Below are 13,315 nucleotides of genomic sequence, written 5' to 3'. Positions count from 1 at the left end.
TAGTATTCTAGATCTTTTAACAAGATGATGTAAGACCATATAACAAGATGAGAAACAACAGATCTTACCTCAAGGCCTAGGAGCTGGGCTATTCCTGTGAAGTCTACCAAAGTCGCTCAATTTCTGTGGTTGTCGTGTGCACTGTGTCATGCCTAGAAGGTCACAAGTTGTGAAGTTCTTACGTCATTGTCAACCAACCCAATCACGTCTTGCGGCTGGGAGTCACACTTTCATTGGTAACGGCATCACTGGAGGTGTCTTTCAACTAGACCCTCAAGCTAGAGGCCAACAGATTTGAGACCTTGGATCTTGGCTCTCTCATCATCATTTATTCATTTGGCTGACAAGTCAGTGTTTTAATGACGATGGTGCCTTGATAACATCTCTTTATCTTTCTTGTCTCGGCCCAATTTTAGATGACTAGATATGGGCAGAGTAAAGAGATAATCATTGAGTCTCATCCCATGAGGTACTCTAGATTGAACCAAGTGAACCCTTTGTTACAGGAAGTGCTAGATGACTAATCGTATCCCCACAGACGGCGCCAAACTGATGATGCCAAAATCGTCAGTTGGGTTACTCGTCCAATCTAGAGCTCTTGACGATCTTGTAGGACCTGCGAGATAAAGAGAGTTCATCGAAAAGACCACCGGGTTGTGCCCGGTGGGTGAGCCTCCGATGCTTAAGTTAGTATCAACCTATATCTTTTTTACTATAGATAGCAATTTGTAATGGTTTTTGACATACCTTAGAAAATGGATAGATTGTCCCTTTTATAGGTGACTTAGGTAGCTGTTGGACATAAATGAGGGTGATTATTACCCTAATTGTAACGTTCTTTATCTTGATGAAAGAGTTTAAGACCTTTGATGGTCGTTATTGAATGTGTTGGGTGGTTACTCATTTATCTTTGATGGCCTACTTATGACGCAATGATCGTCCATTAAGATGAACGACCTTAATGGTTTTTATGGACTCATCAATCAAGAAAACCGACTAAAGGTTAGTCAAAGAGATCGTAATAAAGTAGTCCAAGGAGAATGTGTACTATAGGGAGGAGAATGAGAAATGTTTCATAAGTAAATGCTATCAAAGAAAATTTGATTTGATTTTGGTGGTTAAGCCACATCAACTAACTCAAGGAATCAATAAGAGAAACTAATGAGTGAGCACCCAACTCTAAGTAGGCCTAGTAACGTAACTTTGGAACGAGAAAAGTTGAGCTTGGAGAATAGTTTAGCCTTGAGGCATTTGAAGGATCAGAAAAGAAGAAATGGAAAAATAATCGTTATGCGGGCCTATAATACAGAGGAGACCTGATGGAGAAATTAGTGACAGGGCTTTGTTGCTTAATCTCGAATGGCTAAAAAACAACCCAAAAGAAAAAAAATGAAGAAAGAAAAAGTCAAAAAGGTGAGCGTTTCAACTTTCAGCATAGAAGAGAGGTAATGAGGTGAGGCTGGAGGGAGGAAAAGACATTGAGCTTAATGACGCAATTCGATACAAAAACCTATATTAAGCTTTGTTTTTTGTTGTAGCAAGTTAAAGCTTAATTGATATGAGTTCAACTATATTATATAAGCCATTCGTTCTTCTTATTAATATCTAATGTGGAACTTCACTACTTAATCAACTACAATATTTACACGTAAATATTTCAACAAAAAAAAACGTGTATTGTTGAGCATTTATGTATATCAAATTGTCAATATAAGGCAGAGCCTAGGGCATTCTTTTGATGTGGAAAGCAAAGATGAAAACAAGGTAAGTATACATAATTGTTAGATATGTGTATGTAAATTTGAGAAATGATATATCCATAATACTTTCACGATAAATTTTAAGTGGTAAGTTGTTATTGGTTGTAACAAGTGAGTTAAAATGTAATTCCAATCATAAGTTTGAATTAGGATTAATGACAATTTACCACTTATTATTTGTTGTGAAAATATTGTAAACTTAGTACTTCTTCGTAAATTTAGATTGAAGCAATCTATGTTGGTTGAATGGAGTATATTGTTAACCTTATGGTAGAATTAGGATTAGTTTTGTTCTTCAATAGACAACTCAAATGTATCTAGAAGTAGTTTTCAAAAAAAAAAAAAAAGTATCTAGAAGTAAATGACAATTTAAAAAAAAAATATTTTTTTAAAAAAGTCTTCGTTTCATTTACTAATTTTTCTTTATACATGATTTTCAATGAGTTTCAAATTGAAAATTTTAAGCATATCTTAATTTTATCTTGTCAAAAATACAATTGGCTGTTAATATATTTTTTTCAAAATTTTTATTTTTATTTTGCAAGTCACCTTTTTTATTTTTTTTCAAAAGTTTCAGAATGAGTAAACATTCGGTCAGGCAGTGGCGTAAAACCATTGTTTTACGCCAGCCAATAAGAGGCTGTCACATCATTTATTTTAATTTTTTTTTTCTCTCTCATTCAATTCACTCCCTCACTCTCTCTAAACTCTCTCAAAGTCCCTCACTCTCTCTGAACTCTGTCTCTCTGTTTCTCAGTCTCTAACTCAAGCTTCTCAATCCGACTTGTCGTGGAGCTGAAGAAGTAAACAAAAACCAAGCCGACGAGCATGAGCTTCGGATCGTGAAGCAAGGTTTCGCCTTTGACGATCTTCTTGATCGCGAAGGGGATCCAAATCAGGGTCGTGACCACGATGAAGCCCAGTTGCCTAGTGGAGAGGAACGGAAGCCAGTGAATCAGACCGACGGCGAGCTTGGTCTTGGCCTGGACGAAATCGGCCATCGACTCGGCAAGTCGTGAGAAATCGCCCTGGTCCGATTCAGAGCTGGGTGGCGACAAAGAAGATGAGGAGGTAGTAGGGTCTTGGGGTTTTCGTGGAGGTGAGGTAGCGAGAGACGGAGTGGTTGTCGAGGTGGATAATGCCCGATTTGGATCGGGATTGGAGCTTCGAGACTCGGTCCGAGTCGGAGGAGCTGGTTGAGGTTGAGATGAGAAGAAGGGAAATGAGGAGAAGGAGGGGGAGAGAGTGAGTGGGAGACATGGTTGTGGGTTTTTTGGGGTTACAGAGAGAATGAGTTTGGTTTGTTTTTGTTTTGGATCTTTGGATTTTTGTTGTGTGGCTTGATGATGGTGTGTCACGTCCCTGTCAGCTTTTGAAAAAAAAAAAAAAAATGTTAAGGGCAGATTTTAAGCCCTCCCACGTGCCCCCCACCTAACCCCACTACCCATCACTCTCCAGCACTCATTTTCTCTTATTTCTTCTCCCTTTTTGGCCGGCTCTCACCTTTCTTTCTCTCTTTCATTTTTCTTTCTTTTCTCTTCACTTAAGCACACTCATTCCTCACCTCACCCGCCGGCCTTCTCTCCAAAACACACCATCTCACCATCATTTTTCTGGCAAGATCACCGGAAAAATTCTTAGGAACCCATAAGCATCTTCATCATTTTATTTGAGGTAAAAATTTCTAATCTTTTGGTGGGTTTTACACTTTTGCTTGAGGATATTTTTTATCTAAGTTTTGATAATGATACCCATGTGATTTATGTGCATTGGAAGTGATATTTATGTGTTTTTATGTATGGGTTTTGTATTGGTGGAATTTTATGAGTGGGTATATACATATTTTGTGCTAAAATGGCTATTCAAGGTTTATGTATGGTGGAAAAATTTAGGGGTTTTAAGATATAATGTATGATGGTTGGTAAATTTAATTTTGCCATTGTCATTGGGTTTATTTGGAGTTAGTGAAATTCTAAATTTCTTGTCTTGGAGGATATGTTGATTTTTGCCTACATGGGTCTCTTGATGATGTAGTGTAAATCTTATGAAAACTAGTTATAATGTTAGAGATATTATGAAATGGGTTAACTCTATAAATTGGAGTTGATACCTTGTGAATAAATTTGTTAAGAAACTTTGGGAATGATATATATTATTATTGATGAGGTTAAATAGTAGGCTTGCCTAATTAAGTGTTTATTTGGCAAATCCTAAATTTTGGTTAGATACAATTTCAAGTTTTAGACTTATTGTGATAGGTTTACTTGATATTGTTTAGGTTCTAGCTAATCTCCTTGGAGCTTGGAGAGTTAGGCTTTTGTGGTTGCGAGGTAAGTAGCTTCTTAATGGGATATTTTTGGAAAATTTTCATATTTCACAAACGATGTTTTTGGGTCAAACGCATTTTGGAAAATTATGTATGAATATACGTTTTCTTAAAATTGTCGTGTTGTGACCCTATTACATATTATTATATATAAAAATGCATCATATTTGGTACTGCATTTGGGGAAATGTATGAATTGTTGACATGGAAAAATGAGCATCTTTTGTTTAATCTTTGATAAGGAAATTATGGATTCTATGGTATAAAAGAAAATTTAAAGATGCTTATCTTGTCTTAGTATTTGAGAAATTGATAAAAAATCTTTGTGGCAAGAATGAAGTTGAAAACCTTACAAACTTTGTGGAAGTAGATTATTTAAGGTTTTTCTAAAACTACTTGGATATAAACTATGTGTTTCAAAGTAATGTAACTTGTGAGCATCATGTAGTTTTAACACCATGCCATGTGTGATTTCCCGGTGATCATCCGATTTGGTTTCGTAATCTTTGTGACAACAGAATCAAATCTAGGTTAGTGCCCTTTCAATTTGGATGACGTGTTCTTCCCTGCTGTCCATGGGGGGAAAAAGTTCCTTGATTGTGTGTGGGTGAGGCTGCTGTCCATGGGGCCAAAAGACCACATGCAAGAGAGGTCCTATTTGACGCGCTCTCTCTGCTGCCCATGGGGAGAGAGAAAAACCTTGAGGGTATGGGTGAGGCTGCTATCCATGGGGCCAAGAGTCTGCATACCAGAGAGGACAATATCATGCCAGTTGTGAATGAATGGATCCCCTGACCGGTCTATGTGGTAGTGTGGTATATTATTGTGATAATTTGTCTTATATTAGATATTATGGCTTTGGAATTTATATTGTTAGTGCTCACAGATTATAGTATATTGTTTCAAGGTAGTTACTTAGAGAAATTTGGTATTTCATTATTTAACCATTCTTGTCATATTATTATTATTGAAGTTGGAACTTGCATTTCCCCCACCCCCATTAATTATGCTACTTACTAGGCCCTGTCTCATCCCATTATTTTTATAAACTTTTCAGAGTAGGCAATAATATTTTGAGACAACTTTTGGTGGCTAATAGTAGTTAGACTAACTACTGATGGAGGCTGAACTTTTGTAATGGAGTTTATTTGATGATGTACATTTTAGAATAGGCTTGACTAATTCTTTTGTATATTATAGTGGTTGTGACTATGTTTCCCATTGATGGGACAAGCTGTTGAAATGTAATTATTATTCAGACCTCTATTCTTTTGTGGCCAATGGTCTTTGTAATTAATGCTTAGAGCTCTGACTTACTTTGAGAGTATATTCAATGAAATTATTAAGATAATTCTTGATGTTGATACTTGATAGGATTTATGTGGATTGAATTGTCGAAAAGTAAAAATTTACAGGTACTTGAGATGTCTTTCTCATGCTTTGAACCCTTTGGGGTTTAGGGCGTGACATGGTCATTGGATCTTTGCATTTTTGAATGGGTATATGAATTTCATTGATGGTAGCTTGGTTGAATGGGATGGTGGCTGGGTTGTTGTGTGGCTTGATGATGGTGGTTGGGTGGTTGGATGATGGTGGCTGTGTGGGTTGTCTTGGGTTTGTGAGATTAAACTAGGATATGATTTGCTTTTCAATTTCCCCTTTGGCTATAAATTTTGGCATTTATGTCCATCCAAGATAAAAAGAAAAGGCACTTTTAAGTTCGCCACGCACAGCTCCGGGAACTCGGTGTGTGGTGTGGTGGAGGTTCAGGCAAGCTTCGGTCTGAACTATGAGACTGAGAAACAGAGAGAGAGAGTTCAGAGAGAGTGAGAGACCTTGAGAGAGTTCAGAGAGAGTGAGGGAGTGAATTGCATGAAGGACCAAAAAAAAAATAAGGATGACGTGGCAGCCTCTTACTGGCTGGCGTAAAACAATGGTTTTATGCCACAGCCTGACCGACTGTTTACTCTTTTAGAATATATAAATAAATTTTCTTCATGATTATTTTAAGTATGACTACTTTACATGCAATAGGATATAAATAACATAAACATCATCATTTACATATGTTTTATAAGTGTCAAAAAAATTTATAAATGACAATGTCATAGTTGTGATAGGAACTATTTTGCTATAAAACTAAGCTTGTTTAATTCTGCCTCACACTAATCTTTGAAAAACTTAAGTGAGTGTTTTAAAATCAAATTATGCGAAGCTTCTTTTTTCTTTTTTCAGGTTTTTCAAAATTTTTTCTTTTAGTGATGCATTATCATGGTTTCCAAGAAGTTTTATATTCAACTGTTAAGCATGCTATAAGTCTTATGTTGCTAAAATACAGTTGACTTTGAATTTCTTAATTCAAACTTTTATTTTATAAGCTAACAATTGTTTTTATTAATTTTTTATTTTGCATGTAAGTACTTTTTGTTTCAAATTTTTTTGCAAAATAATATTTACATCAATTGATACTATGAAAATTTACTTCACAAGTAATTAGACATGAAAAAAAAAAAAATCACCATAATCATATGTTTATATAAGTCCCGCCCCGCATACACTTGTTAATGCGAAAGTAATAGTTGTGATAAGGAGAGGTCTTGATAAAAGATCATGTTTGATCAAATCTTTCTTTTTAATCCTCATGAATCTTCTAAATCATTAAATCATTCTACAATAGGTGAGTGTCTTGTATTTTTCTACAAAAGTCTTTTATTTTATTTTTCTAGTGACGCATTATGCATTGTTTCCAATCAATTTTATATTCAAAACTTTTAAACATGTACTAGCCTTATCATGCCCACGCCCCCTCAAAATTTCTATTTGATGAGCTTATAATTACTTATTTAATACATACATACATATATATATATATATATATATATATATATTTTTTTTTTTTTTCCATTTTGTATGTGAGAATTTCTTTTTCAAATGTTTTGAAAAAAATAAATCTTTTAGTAAGTTCACAATTTTTTATCCGTAAAAAAATTTATTTCACACATGTAATGGTATGTGAAAGACATAAGTACCACCAGGCATATATGTATGTATAAGTCTCTAGTGTATTGTCAAGGTAAACGTCCACTTACGTATAATTTGTCTTCATTTTATCATTGGATATATCTCCCAAGTTATTCTACAAGCAGATGAGCGTCTTGAATATCTGCCTGAATTTGTTCCAGGTTCGTAGCTAATCTTACAACCCGGTTCCTTGTGGCTCATTTAAATGTAAAATCACTTAAGGGCGTAGGATGCCTTGGCTGCAATGGGCCACCTAGGCCAGGCTACACCAACAATACTTGCCCTTTGTACTCATAAAACCCATTCAATCGTTCACTTTGAAGAGGATGCCATTTATGTTTATGAAACTGATGGGAGAACTGTGTTACTGCATACAAGTCCGTGTTGTAAAATAGTGGAAACTCAAATTACCAAGATTGATTGTGAAAATATTTTAGGCTTGTGAAAGATCTCCAAACTAACAATAGGAATGAAGAAAATTAATCTAAAAAAAAAAATAGACACAAAACACCAAGAATTACGTGGTTCGGCAATAGCTTATATCTATGGGCGACGATGAACAAATTTCACCATATCAAATTTGGGATAATACAAATTGGTATAGAGGCACTCTCACAAACCCAAATCCCAAATAGCTCTCTCTCACAAATACACAACCAAAGAACCAAATACGAACCAAAGAACCGAAGGTTCACAAGTACCAAATATGAATACCAAATACCAATTGCGCACAAACCAAAGAGAGAGCCACAAAGCAAATCCAAAAGTTGCAACGCACCAAAATAGAGCAAATCACCAAACCGCAGAACCAAAACCAAGCGGTAACAAACCTCTCTCACTATTCCAAATTGCAACTCACAAATATCAAATAACCAATCGAAGAGAGAGCTTTCTCACACACACTCTCTAAATTTACCGGAGTAGCACTCTACTTATATAGGAGACTTGAGTTGGCTAATATATCCAAAATCAAGAAGGACTAGACTTCTTTTCCACACACAAAAGGAGAATCACTTGTATTCCAAAAAGAATTCTAAATCAAGTAGTAGATAAGATTTCTAGTAGAGCTTGATAACTTAAAACAACGAAAACCCAAAAGGAATAAAATTCCTTCCTTATCCAAATCCAACAAGGAGTAGAACTCCTAATTCAAGCCATATTCTACAAATCTCCACCTTGGCTTGAATTCCATCAAGCCTCACAAACGAAATTTGCAGACCACCAAATATAAATCCTTAACAAGTCTCCACCTTGAAAAGACATCTCCCAAATCACAAATGCAAAAAGCGCAATAAATTAGAGTTTTCAACAAACAAAGTGCAAATTATCCAAAATTACTTCCAAATACGCCAATAGACGCCAAATGCACCTAAAGATGGTGCCAAATCCAAATAAGAGTCCAAAAAAAAGTGCATATCACCACAAACGAAACTTCTACGTTGCCACCACCAAAGCCCCTACGGGCTACTTCAAATTGCAAATACTGAACAAGTCCAAGCAACACTTGAACTTGTGCAAAGGCTTAATCACCATGTCACCACCAAAATTAACATCATGATTCCTACCTCCAAAAGAAGCAACCTTAATAGGCTTCCATACATCAATGTGTACATAATCAAGCAAACCCTTAGTATGATGAACTATTGTTCCAAAATTGACCCTATTTTGCTTCTCCAAAGCACAAGTCTCACAAACTTCAAATTTGCAGTTCTTGGCACTCTCAAACAAATTATTATCATTGGCATGTTTCAAAAGTCTAATAGTGTCTAAAGTAACCTCCCCAATTGCTACTCCACCTACAATAGTACTCCCTTTAAGGATATATATGTTCCTACGACGTGTGGCTATCATCACTACCAAAGGACCATGTTGTACCTTCAATGTTCCATTCTCTATAGCAATCTTAAAACCCTTGGATTCTAATAAACCAACTGAGATGAGATTCCTTTTCGATTCAGGTACATATCGATCCTCATTCAGAAAACAAATCATTCCATCACGCAATTTTAGCTTGATTTTACCTTTCTCCAAAATCTCACAGGTTTGATCATTACCCATGATGACTGAACCAAGCTCCAACTCTTCTAGGTTGTAAACCACTCCTTTTTTGGACACATATGGAAGGTGCAAGCTGAATCCAAAACCCACTCATTTGAATGGCAAACAAATGATGAACTAGTCAAAGCAAAATCAGAATCCTTATCACAATCATTTGCTACATTTGCATTAGAATCCTTCTCGTCTTTGTTTTGTAACAAAGAAAAATCTTTCTTCCAATGCCCCTTTTTGCGACAATAGGCACACTCGTCTTTCTCAAGTTTCTTATCATTCGACATGCCCTTAACAATCAAAGCCTTAGTCATCATGTCCCTTTGAGCTTGCTTATCTTTCATATGATACTCATTATTAGTCAAAGCATTGGACACATCATCAAACTTAATTTCATCTTTTCCATACAAAAGTGTAATAATTAGATGATTATAATTATTAGACAATGAATTCAATAACAAGACAGCTTTATCCTCATTGCTAATATCAACTTCCGAGTTTTAAAAATTAGAAATACTTGCACGATATTGGAAACGGAAGAGCTTCTTCTTCAAGTAGAGACAATTCTCCACACTCTTGGTCATATACTTGTCCTCCAATTTCTTCCAAAGCTTTTTAGCATTCGTCTCCCTCATAACAAAATACTTTTGATTCTTGGCCAAACACAAACGAATAGTGCCACAAGCTTGTCTATTAATATTTTCTCAATCCTTGTCTGACATCCCTTCAGGTTTGTCTTCCAAAGTAATATCCAACTCTTGTTGGACCAAGACATCCATAACTTCGCATTGCCACATTCCAAAGCTATTCATTCCATCAAATTTCTCTACTTCAAATTTGGCATTAGAAACCATCATCCTAACTGCCAAAGGTTTTGTAGAAGACTTTGACAAAACTTTTCCAAAAGAATCCGTCGAAGATTTTGTAGAGGAATCACCTGACATCTTTCTCCCCAATTATTGTGTGTGTGTGTGTGTGAGCGAAGAAAAATTAAAGAGATTTTTCTTTAGCTAGTATACACAAGAATTATTGTAATTGGTTTGATAATAGTGAAATTGATCCGGAGTTTGTCTCGAAGAGCACATAAATTTCATGTTCTTGTGTGTGATTGTTTTTTTGGATTGCTAATATTTGTGATAATATTATTTGGGACCCAACAAGTGGTATTAGAGCTCAGGTTAGAGTAGGAGCGATGGCCGGAGAAGAAGGCAAGGCTTTAGGAATTGAAAAGTTTGATGAAACAAACTTTGGATATTGGAGGATGCAGATTAAAGATTATCTCTATGGGAAGAAGTTGCATTTGCCTCTTTTGGGGAAGAAACCTGATACTATGAAGGATGAAGAATGAAACCTTCTTGATAAACAGGTATTGGGAGTTATTTTTTTTTTCTATCAAGATCAGTAGCGCACAATGTTGTGAAAGAAAAGACCAACAATTGTATTAGAGCTTGATTGATTTAGTGGATGACTCTTTGTGTGAATTAAGATGGAACAGAAAGGATTGCTTCGATTAAGGTGGAGCTATTCCAAGAGGAAGAGATGACTACTTGATTAAGGTAGGAGCTATCCTAAGAGAAAAGAAGATAGTTGAGGACAATTGATGGAATTTGAGTCAAGGTGGAGATTGTTGGGAAATTGCTTCAAATTCCAATTGTGACTTGGAAAGTCAATTAGGTTTCCTAGTTGAAGAAAGAAAAATTAATTTGGGTTTCCTTGTTGTGAATGGAAAGACTATTTCTTGGTGCGGAAAGAAAGTCTATTCCTTGTTAAAGAGGTAATGTATTCCTAGTCCCAGAGGGAATAGATTCCTTATTAAAGAGGTAATGTATTCCTAGTCCAAAAGTGAATATTAAAAGAGTCTTATAAATAGACAATGCTATAAAGAATTTGACAGCTTTGGCCCAAAGGTCCTACCTATGGGGAGAGGGAAAATAGAGCATGAAACCAAGAGAGAGAAAAGAGATTTTCACTTGGGAGGAACGCAAGAGGAAGGAGAGAGCAATGTACTGCCGCTTTCGAGAAGACACATAGAGTATGTGCAAGAGTAAAGAAAGAGGAAGCCGCACAAGAAAGAAAAAGAAGAGATAGCAGACAAGAGGGAGTTGATTAGAGAAAAAGAATATAGCCAAGATAGAGCTGTGTATGGAGAAGAAAATAAAAAAGGAGAGAACAAAGTGTTGTTGCCTTTAAAAGAGATAATTATTGTGTGTGTGTGTGAGAGAGAGCAAAGAAAAATAAGAGAGATTTTTCATTAGCCAGCATACACAAAAATTATTGTAATTGATTTGATAATAATGAAATTGATTCGGAGTTTATCCCGAAGAGCATGTAAATTTTGTTTTATGTGTTCTTGTGTGTGATTGTTATTTTGAATTCCTAATATTTGTAATAATATTATTTGGGACCCAATAGTGCCCCTATATTTTCTTTTGCTTGTGCAAACTCAGGCAGCTTAAATGGCCTTGCTAGAGGTACTGAAGGTATTCTAGGACTCAGAAGGACACAGATCAAATGGAGCTTGCAAATGCATTTGAACTTGAGCGTAAGTTTGATCTCTGTGTACCTTCTTCATCCCAGTCGGGATTAGGGGACATGATTTTTGGTGATGGACTAAGTTATTACATGCCTCCTCTTGTACCAAAAATGTATCAGAGTTGCTAGCTTATCACCACCCCACTCATAATCAACCCTGCAAGCACGGCCCCTGAATATACAGAAGGTGAACCATATGATGAATATTTCTTTGGTGTAATGTCCATCAAAATAGATGGAAAAGTTGTCAATTTTAAGACCTCCTTGCTATCCATTTACATACTTCTACATGTAAGGCTGTCATTGAAGATTTTGTCGACAACGTTGCATCAAGAAAGATTACTAGAGTAGAATCTGTGGCACCACTTGGAGCATGTTTCAGCACAAAGATGGATAGCACTAAGATAGGACCAGCGGTGCCAACTATTGATTTGGTACTGCAAAGCAAGAGTGTGTATTGGAGGATTTATGGTGCCAATTCGATGGTGAAGGTCAAGGAAAATGTGCAATGCTTAGGAGTTGTGGATGGTGGATCGAAGCTGAGAACTTCCATTGTTATTGGGGGACATCAGTTGGAGGATAATATATATATGTATATATATATATATATTAGAGTTTGATCTGGCATCTTCAAAGCTAAGCTTTAGCTCTTCCCCTTGCTTAGGGATAAAAGTTAATCTCATACAAGGGTTTTTTTTTTTTTTTTTATAATAATTTTTAAATTTTTTTTATAGCGAGCTAAGTTTCAATTTTCAAAAGCGTATTTGTATATATAATATCTAAAAACTGAAACGTATCATTTATTGTTACTACATTATTGTTGGGCTCTATAAGCGGTCTTGTCATCATATTTTTCTTCATTTTTTCAAAATTATATATATAATTTTTATTTTATTTTATATTTTTACTTTTGGTAGAGAGAAGAGAAAGAGAGTGAGTTACAGCCAATGTTGTCTGCACTTGTGAAGTTTTAGATCTAGTTTATCTGCGATTTCTCCTTGAATTCGTAGCTTACTAGTGTCGTCTAGTCTCTGTGTCACAGTTGCTATAGCCACTTCATCGAATAAGCTCCTTCATAGTTGACGTTCTTGACTCAGACGTCACCCAATCCATATTTGTTGTGGTCACTAACCCCTGTGAAGTAGGACGGTAGGAAACTTTGTCAAATTTGCCTTTCTTCAGGAGTTCATCAATCTCTTGCATTATGTTCTTTGCTTTCTTAATGTGCTTATGCCTAAACTTCACATTTGGACATGCCATTTGAGAAGAGCTCAGATTTGTTTTATCTTCATTGTCAAGAACTTCCTTGGCTTTTCCCAAAATATCATCCACTTTTGTCAACCACAATTTAACATCAAGTTCAATTTCTTCAACGTGGAAATAAATTGCAGCACTGTAAGATAAATCCACACACAAAAAAAGGTGTTGGTGAAACTTGTTTAAAACATTACTGTTGGGATGCATGTATGTACCATTAGAGTAAAACCTAAAAATCATGAAAAATACAAATAAGAGACACATTACAATGCAAGAAATAGAGTAAAAAAATTCTTTAAGCTAACACAAAACAATTACTTAGATAATGTTAGGACATATGTGAATGATGTTAGGAACATATGTTATTTAA

The 13,315-nt window shown here is 35.6% G+C and overlaps 1 long non-coding RNA gene and 1 pseudogene across 1 annotated transcript; both read left to right on the top strand.

The window, feature by feature from the left end:
• Positions 1-2,721: 2,721 nt before the first annotated feature.
• Positions 2,722-5,437, top strand: LOC142624018 (uncharacterized). Its single transcript, XR_012842262.1, has 2 exons — positions 2,722-3,434; positions 4,039-5,437. It is a non-coding gene; the product is annotated as an uncharacterized LOC142624018 (long non-coding RNA).
• A 1,846-nt stretch (positions 5,438-7,283) lies between these two features.
• Positions 7,284-12,716, top strand: LOC142624777 (putative aspartic proteinase GIP2; annotated as a pseudogene).
• Positions 12,717-13,315: the final 599 nt, after the last annotated feature.

This window comes from Castanea sativa, chromosome 2 (assembly GCF_040712315.1).
Source record: "Castanea sativa cultivar Marrone di Chiusa Pesio chromosome 2, ASM4071231v1".
Lineage (NCBI taxonomy): Eukaryota > Viridiplantae > Streptophyta > Magnoliopsida > Fagales > Fagaceae > Castanea > Castanea sativa.
This window is presented reverse-complemented; position numbering and strand designations above follow the sequence as displayed.